Here is a 10004-nt window from a genome sequence, read left to right on the forward strand (position 1 = left end):
TTATTTTGCTTATCACCTTTGTACCGCGTTAAGCCAGTAAAAAGAAGTGGGCCTATCCATAAATTAACTCTATTGGGGAGGGACTAGGAAGCTAAAATGAAAAAAGTTGTTATCGAGAGTATTATTTTGCCTTTCTTGTTTTTTTTTTTGTTTCAACTATGCTGGGATTGGCAATTTATTGCCAATTAAATTAACCTTGATTGGGATCCAATCAAGGTTAATAGTTTCTTAGACCATAGTGCCCTGCTTTTAATACATTAATTTTGAAAAAAAAAACTGCCTATAAAGTAGTTTCCTAAAGAAAAGTAAAGGTCATATTAAACTTAAGATCAGAATAAATATAAATCTACAATAACTCAAATTCAAAACAACCATATATTACTATTAAAAAATAAATAAAATCCAAAATGAACAGAAATAAAATAAACAATCATAGCAAAAAAACATACAAAAGGTACTAATATAAATGAAAAAATAAATCTCAAAACGAGTAAAGCTTAAGTTGAATATCCAAATCATCCTTAAAACGGAAAAAATATACTGCTATTGAGGCATAAATGAAACCAAAAACGAGCAGAAATTCAATAAACAATCTTAGCAAACAAACAAACAATAGTTACTAATATAAATAAGTAAATAAATCTTAAAACAACTGAAACTTAGATTGAATATGCAAATCCAGCTTGAAATAAACAAAAGTCTCTAAAAAGAAGAGTTTGGGTTTTGCCTCCTTCTTTCACTGTAAAAGCCAAAAATCTATTGCTACATTGGCGCTTTACTGAAAACAACATGTGTCTTGAACAGTCTTGAAAAGCACAAAATGAAATCAAACTGAATATGTGACGTCACAAACTTTGACCATTGTTTACATATAGAAATGGTTATTGGAAAGTATACAGACGTTTTCAGGGGGGATTCTGATTGAGTTGAGGAGGATTGAGGGGAGGGGTTGCGTGGAAGGAGATTGTCATGGAGACTTAATCATAGGGAAGAAAAATTCCATGAAGGATTGTCTAGTATTCTTTAATAAAAAAAACTTCGTCGCTACCATAACATGTAACCTCATAATTAGTCTTGAAAAGCACAAAATAACATCAAACTGAATATTTGATGTCACAAACTTTGACCATTGTTTAACTATAGAAATGGTTATTGGAAAGTACACTGACAGTTTCAGGGGGGTTCTGATTGAGTTGAGGAGGATCGAGGGGAGGGGTTGCGTGGGACAAGCTTTTCATGGAGAATTTATCTTAGGGAAGAAAAATTCCATGAAGGATTGTCTAGTATTCTTAAATAAAAGAAAAACAGGTAACCTCATAATTACAGCCACCGTCCTTTATACGTATCACTCGCGTGATTTTACACAGCCAAAGTTTGTAGAATCGAAACAGAGCGTATACTCTATTTCCCACTTGCATAGCTCCGGGGCAAACAAACTCATTTAGCAACTAGCAACATCACAAGGGGGGCTTCTTCTTGCATTCATTCCTTCACCCCCTCCCAACTTCAAACAGCTCCTCTAGATTTGACAGGAAAATTCAGTTGACACTTTTCGCTTACGTTTCCTGCCTGCAAAATTCTCTAATTAAAAGATTCTGACGTCACTGCTATAACAATTCACTTAAATACAGAAGCGGTTAAGACTAGTTGGTTGCACAAAATGTCGAGATTTAAGGATGTGTTTTATCCAATTGAATTGAAACTTATTTAGCTGTTAACTCTTTTAACTCTAATTCCATAATGATTGATTTTAAGCTGATTACCACCTTATTTAAAAAAATAAAAATAAGCAAATGCCATTGAACTCTTCATATCAAACGAAATCTCTTCATTATTTTCAATAAAATTTCAAATAAAGCAGGTTAAAGTCGATTAATAATCATTTATTATATATATATATATATATATATATATATATATATATATATATATATATATATATATATATATATATATATATATATATATATATATATATATATATATATATATATATATATATATATCTATATATATAAAAATAAGTTGTCTGTCTGTGGATGGATCAGGTGACGTCACCTGAAAAAACTGGATCGTGGATCAGGTGACGTCACCTGAAAAAACTGGATCAGGTGACGTCAAAACTGAAAAAACTAAAAAAAGGCAAAAACTACAAAAAAAACTAAAAACTAATAAAAAAAATAAAAAAGCTAAAAAACTAAAAAAACTAAAAAAAGGCAAAAACTACAAAAAAAACTAAAAACTAATAAAAAAGCTAAAAAACTAAAAAAACTAAAAAAAAGGCAAAAACTACAAAAAAAACTAAAAACTAATAAAAAAAATAAAAAAGCTAAAAAACTAAAAAAACTAAAAAAACTAAAAAAAGGTAAAAAACTAAAAAAAACTAAAAACTAAAAAAAACTAAAAAAAAGGAAAAAACTGAAAAATAAGCTAAAATAAAGGTAAAAACCAATAAAAAACTAAAAAAAAAACTGAAAAAAAAACTAAAAAAACTAAAAAAAGGTAAAAAACTAAAAAAAAACTAAAAAAAAAGGAAAAAACTGAAAAATAAGCTAACATAAAGGTAAAAACCAATAAAAAACTAAAAAGAAAAAAAGGAAAAAACTAAAAAAAATTACTAAAAAGAAAAAAAACTAAAAACTAATAAAAAAACTAAAAAATCTAAAAATCTAAATAAACTAAAAAAGAAAAAAAAAGGAAAAAAATAAAGGAGAAAAACAAAACTAAAAAACGAATGTATATACAGACCGGTACACCGGGATACAAATGACGACCGGGACACAGGGAATATAAATGACGACCGGGACACAGGGACACAACTACAACGGGGACACCGGGGGAAACAGGGGGATATAAATGACGACCGGGACAAAAAAAAATAAAAAGAAAAAAAAAATAAAAACTAATAAAAAAACTAAAAAATCTAAAAATCTAAATAAGCTAAAAAAGAAAAAAAAAGGAAAAAAATAAAGGAGAAAAACAAAACTAAAAAACGAATGTATATACAGACCGGGACACCGGGATACAAATGACGACCGGGACACAGGGAATATAAATGACGACCGGGACACAGGGACACAACTACAACGGGGACACCGGAGGAAACAGGGGGATGTAATATATATATATATATATATATATATATATATATATATATATATATATATATATATATATATATATATATATATATATATATATATATATATATATATATATCTATCTATATTCACAGGTGGGACATAGTGACACAACTACAATGGCGCGTAACGACTTACGCGCGCGGGGGGCTTGGGGGGGGCGCGAAGCGCCCCCACCAACTAGGTGTTGGGGTGGCGCGAAGCGCCACCCCAACAGCTAGTTATATATATAAAAATAAGTTGTCTGTCTGTGGATCTGTGGATCAGGTGACGTCATGTTTCTGTGTCGGCTGACGTCATGAAATTAGTTGTCGTCATTTTTGCTTTGACGATGCTTAGTATATTGTAAAACACATTAATTTGGTTAATAATATACCATTTAAAACACCAAAATGAACATGCTGGAGTAGTCACTCGGTGAGAGAGGGTGTCAGAACGGAGAATGAAGGTCCCAGGTTCAAATCCTGGTTAGGCTAAAAAAAAGTAAAAAACCAAAAACTAAAAAAAAAACTGAAAAAACTAAAAAAAGGCAAAAACTACAAAAAAAAATAAAAACTAATAAAAAAAATAAAAAAGCTAAAAAACTAAAAAAACTAAAAAACTAAAAAAACTAAAAACTAAAAAAAAAACTTAAAAAAAAGGAAAAAACTGAAAAATAGAAGAGAAAAAGAAAACTAATAAAATTAAGAATAAAAATAAAAAAAATAAAAAAGATAAAAACTAAAAAAAAAAAGTAAAAAGAAAAAACGAAAAAAAAGGAAAAAAACTAAAAAAAAAATTTCATCTAAAAAACTAAAAAACTAAAAAAGGTAAAAACTAAAAGAACTACAAAAGAAAAAAAAAACTAAAAAAAGAAAAAAAAACTGAAAAATAAAGGAGAAAAAGAAAACTAAAAAAATATAAATAAAATAAAAAAACTAAAAAGATAAAAACTTCAAAAAAAATAAAAAGAAAAAAGAAAAAAACTAAAAAACTTAAAAAAAGGTCAAAACCAATAAAAAAAAACTAAAAGGGGAACACTGGGACACAAATGACGACCGGGATACTGGGAATATAAATGACGACCGGGACACAGGGAATGTTCAATTAGCAATCACCATCAACAAAGCTCAAGGGCAATCATTAGAATCATGAGGTATAGATCTGAATATGGATTGTTTTTCCCATGGACAATTATATGTTGCATGTTCAAGAGTCGGTAAACCTGACAATCTAAATAAATGACGACACTCAAAGAGAAAGCGACCGGGACAAAAGGAATGTTCGATTAGCAATCAACAAAGCACCGGGACACAGGGAGTATAAATGACGACGACCGGGACACAGGGACATAACTACAAAGGGGACGCCGGGGTGCACAGGGATATATATAAATGACGATGGCGACTCAGGGAATGGTCGATTAGCAATCACCATCAACAAAGCTCAAGGGCGATCATTAGAATCATGAGGTATAGATCTGAATACGGATTGTTTTCCCATGGACCATTATATGTTGCATGTTCAAGAGTCGGTAAACCTGACAATCTATTTATATGCACAGACAATGGGACAGCAAAGAATGTTGTATATTCGCAAGTTTTACGTAGTTAAAAACATATATATATATATATATATATATATATATATATATATATATATATATATATATATATATATATATATATTTATATATATATATATATATATATATATATATATATATATATATATATATATATATATATATATATATCTATATTCACAGGTGGGACATAGGGACACAACTATAATGGCGCGTAACTAATATGGCGCGTAACGACTTACGCTAAAAACTAATAAAAAAAATAAAAAAGCTAAAAAACTAAAACAACTAAAAAACTAAAAAAACTATAAAAACTAAAAAAAAAAACTTAAAAAAAAGGAAAAACCTGAAAAATAGAAGAGAAAAAGAAAACTAATAAAATTAAGAATAAAAATAAAAAAAAATAGAAAAGATAAAAACTAAAAAAAAAAGTAAAAAGAAAAAACGAAAAAAAAGGAAAAAAACTAAAAAAATTTTTCATCTAAAAAACTAAAAAAAACTAAAAAAGGTAAAAACTAAAAGAAATAAAAAAGAAAAAAAAACTAAAAAGAGGAAAAAAACTGAAAAATAAAGGAGAAAAAGAAAACTGAAAAAATATAAATAAAATTAAAAAAAACTAAAAAGATAAAAACTTCAAAAAAAACTAAAAAGAAAAAAGAAAAAAACTAAAAAACCTAAAAAAAGGTCAAAACCAATAAAAAAAAACTAAAAGGGGAACACTGGGACACAAATGACGACCGGGATACTGGGAATATAAATGACGACCGGGACACAGGGAATGTTCAATTAGCAATCACCATCAACAAAGCTCAAGGGCAATCATTAGAATCATGAGGTATAGATCTGAATATGGATTGTTTTTCCCATGGACAATTATATGTTGCATGTTCAAGAGTCGGTAAACCTGACAATCTAAATAAATGACGACACTCAAAGAGAAAGCGACCGGGACAAAAGGAATGTTCGATTAGCAATCAACAAAGCACCGGGACACAGGGAGTATAAATGACGACGACCGGGACACAGGGACATAACTACAAAGGGGACGCCGGGGTGCACAGGGGGATATATAAATGACGATGGTGACTCAGGGAATGGTCGATTAGCAATCACCATCAACAAAGCTCAAGGGCAATCATTAGAATCATGAGGTATAGATCTAAATACGGATTGTTTTCCCATGGACCATTATATGTTGCATGTTCAAGAGTCGGTAAACCTGACAATCTATTTATATGCACAGACAATGGGAAAGCAAAGAATGTTGTATATTCGCAAGTTTTACGTAGTTAAAAACATATATATATATATATATATATATATATATATATATATATATATATATATATATATATATATATATATATATATATATATATATATATATATATATATATATATATATCTATATTCACAGGTGGGACATAGGGACACAACTACAATGGCGCGTAACTAATATGGCGCGTAACGACTTACGCTCGCGGGGGGGCTTGGGGGGGGGCGCGAAGCGCCCCCACCAACTAGGTGTTGGGGTGGCGCGAGGCGCCACCCCAACAGCTAGTATATATATAAAAATAAGTTGTCTGTCTGTGTGTCTTTCTGTCTGTCAGGTGACGTCATGTTTCTGTGTCGACTGACGTCATGAAGTTAGTTGTCGTCATTTTTGCTATGACGGTGACGTCATTAAAGATATTTAATCATGAAGTTAGTTGTCGTCATTTTTGCCATGACGGTGACGTCATTAAAGATATATAAGACATATATGTTCACGTAGAAATCTATTAATGTTTAAGTTTAAAATGACTCATGAACTTACAATGGCAAAAGCCGATGAAGATGGTCAAAGAGTGTATGCCAAAAAGAGAAAGTTAGAAAAGAAAGCGTGCCGAGGAATCAAAAGAACAGCAAGGAAACAGGCTTGAGGCTGATAGAGAAAGAAAGAACAGAAAGCGTTCCGAGGAATCAAAAGAACAGCAAGGAAACAGGCTTGAGGCTGATAGAGAAAGAAAGCGTGCCGAGGAATCAAAAGAACAGCAAGGAAACAGGCTTGAGGCTGATAGAGAAAGAAAGAACAGAAAGCGTGCCGAGGAACTACCAAAGCAACGCGAAAGCAGACTTGCTGCTAAAAGAGAAAGTGAAAAAATAAGGCGTGCCGAGGAATCACAAGAACAGCAAGAAATCAGGCTTGCTGCTGATAGAGAAATTAAGAAAAGAAAGCGTGGCGAGGAATCACAAGAACAGCAAGAAATCAGGCTTGCTGCAGATAGAGAAAGTAAGAAAAGAAAGCGTGCCGAGGAATCAGAGCAACCTGAAAGTTATCGCCTGGCATTCAGGTACAGCCCAGTCGATGATTATAGCTTGAGTAGATGTGTTCAAATCGGGACAATGTCTAAAATTTGTCCCTATTGCAAGGCCTTGAAATTCAATGGTGAAACAATGGGAATGTGTTGCGCCTCAGGAAAACTTAAACTTTCTCTATTGGCTGCACCACCAGAGCCATTGAAGACTTTCCTTACTGGAACTACGTCAGAATCTAAGCGTTTTTTGTCAAAAATCTGAAAATACAACTCATGTTTCCAAATGACGTCGTTTGGAGCCCAAATCGAAAATCCAGATCAATTTATGTCTACTTTCAAAGTAAAAGGGCAAATTTATCATAGAGCAGGGTCCCTTCTACCATTCTCAGGCGAGAATCATAAATTTTTACAATTGTACTTCATCAGTGATAGAAATTCTGAATTGAATGCACGTTGCGAAATTTCTCCCAACGTTGAAAGGACAATCGTTTCCCAATTGCAACATCTTTTCCACGAAAATAATAATTTAGTGCGTCTGTTCAAAACAGCCATCGATTTGATGCCTACTGATACGCATAAAATTGTTATTTCCGCTGACAAAACACCTCCTGGCCAACATGTGCGTAGATACAATGCTCCAACTATCGACGAAGTGGCAATCGTTATGGTCGGTGATCAGTTTTTACCTCGAGATATTATTCTTCATAAGCAAAACGCTCAGTTGTTAAGAATTGCTGAAACTCATCGATGCTACGATGCCCTACAATATCCTATCATTTTTTTGGATGGAGCCGACGGCTATCACTTTAATATTAAATTGATGAATCCAGCCACTAACAAAGAAATGAATAAGAAATGCAGTGCAATGCATTATTATTCCTATAGACTAATGATTCGGCAGGATGAAGAAAATTGTATTTTAAAATGCCGTGAATTGTTTCACCAATTTGTCGTTGATATGTATGCTAAAATTGAATCAGAACGTTTGCTATATATCCGCCTGAATCAGACCAAGCTCCGCTCTGAACAATACATTCATTTGCGAGATGCAGTTATAAATGACGGTAATACCACAAACGTTGGAAGATTAACAATTTTACCTTCGTCATATGCTGGCAGTCCCCGTCATATGTTACGATTTGTTTATTACATTTACATGTAATCAATCTTGGGACGAGATACTGCAGCTTTTACTTCAAGGACAATCGGCGGTTCATAGGCATGACATTACGGCCCGTGTCTTCCGGCAAAAGTTGAAATCACTGATAAAGTACATAGTAAAACTTGAAGTGTTTGGGTCAGTGCGGTGCTGGATGTACTCAGTGGAATGGCAAAAACGAAGTTTGCCACACGCACATATACTAATCTGGCTACATAAAAAAATTACTTCGAACGAAATTGATCATGTGATTTCCGCTGAAATACCTGATAAAAATGTCGATAAGTGGTTACATGATATTATTGTAAAAAATATGATACATGGACCTTGCGGTGCACTGAACGAAAATTCACCATGCATGGCCAAAGGAAGGTGCACAAAGCAATATCCTCGACTTTTAGTATCAAACACAATTACTGGCAATGATGGTTACCCACAATATAGAAGAAGATCTACTGAAGATGGCGGTAAAACAGCAATAATAAAGAAGCGTAACGGTACCACCATCGAAGTAGATAACCAGTGGGTTGTTCCATATTCCCCATTATTATCAAAAACATTTAATGCACACATAAACGTTGAATACTGTAACTCCGTAAAGGCAATCAAATACATATGTTAATACGTCAACAAAGGCAGTGACATGGCAGTTTTTGGGTTGCAGCCCGAAATCAAAGATTTCGACGAAATCGTAGAATATCAGGCTGGAAGATACATAAGCAGTAATGAAGCTGTTTGGCAAATTCTTTCATTTCCGATACATGAACGTAGTCCAGCTGTTGTTCACTTAGCGGTACATTTACGGTACATTTACAGAATGGTCAACGTGTTTATTTCACGGAAACCAACGTGCAACAAAGAGCCCTGAATCCACCGGATACAACATTAACAGCTTTTTTTTCGCTTTGCAAACATGATTCTTTTGCAAAAAAACTGCTGTATACTGAAGTGCCTTCGTATTACACGTGGAATACTAAAAATAAAGTATTTGAACGTCGAAAACAGGGTAAGTCAGTCGACGGCCAACCTACCATCTTCAAAGATACCACGATAGGAAGACTCTACACCGTTCACCCCAATCAACATGAATGCTTCTTTCTACGCCTGCTTTTGGTGAATGTACCCGGTCCGACATCCTTTGAGTATTTGAGAACTGTAAACGGTACTATACATGACACTTACCGTAGTGCATGCCAAGCTCTGAATTTATTAGAGAATGACCAACACTGGGATAACTGCATCAATGACGCGTGCGAAAACGTCAACCCCAAGTCAAATTCGTGCATTGTTTGGCATCATTTTAACAACTTGCTCTCCATCAGCTCTTACAGAGTTATGGGAAAAATATAAGTCAAAAATGTCCGAAGATATACTCCATCGAAAACAGTTAGAGACGTCAGATATGAGTTTTAATTTTACATCAGAAATTTATAACTACACTTTAGTTATTATAGAAGATTTGTGCGTACGTATGGCAAACAAACCTCTTCAGGATTTGGGAATGCCTTCACCTAACCGTATCGCTGCTGTTTCGACATGTGTAGAATTGGATCGTGAGCAAAGTTACAGTACGAGTGATCTATTGTCGTATTTACAAAATAACATTTCCTAGTTAACGTCGGAACAAAAAGACATTTATGATACGAAAATGCATTGTGTCTATAACAACGTTGGAGAAATTTTCTTTTTGGATGCGCCAGGAGGTACTGGTAAAACGTTTGTGATAAAACTGATTCTGGCATCAATTCGATCAAAAAATGATATAGCGTTGGCAATTGCGTTGTCCGGAATAGCCGCAACATTGCTGCCTGGTGGAAGAACTGCTCATTCCGCTTTGAAATTGC

The 10004-nt window shown here is 33.2% G+C and overlaps 1 protein-coding gene across 3 annotated transcripts in view; it reads left to right on the forward strand.

The window, feature by feature from the left end:
• The window catches only part of LOC136037874 (lachesin-like), a 368714-nt gene that overhangs the window by 344432 nt on the left and 14278 nt on the right, over positions 1-10004 (forward strand). The gene's annotated exons all lie outside the window — the stretch shown is intronic.

This window comes from Artemia franciscana, chromosome 17, assembly GCF_032884065.1.
Source record: "Artemia franciscana chromosome 17, ASM3288406v1, whole genome shotgun sequence".
NCBI classification, from domain to species: Eukaryota; Metazoa; Arthropoda; class Branchiopoda; order Anostraca; family Artemiidae; genus Artemia; species Artemia franciscana.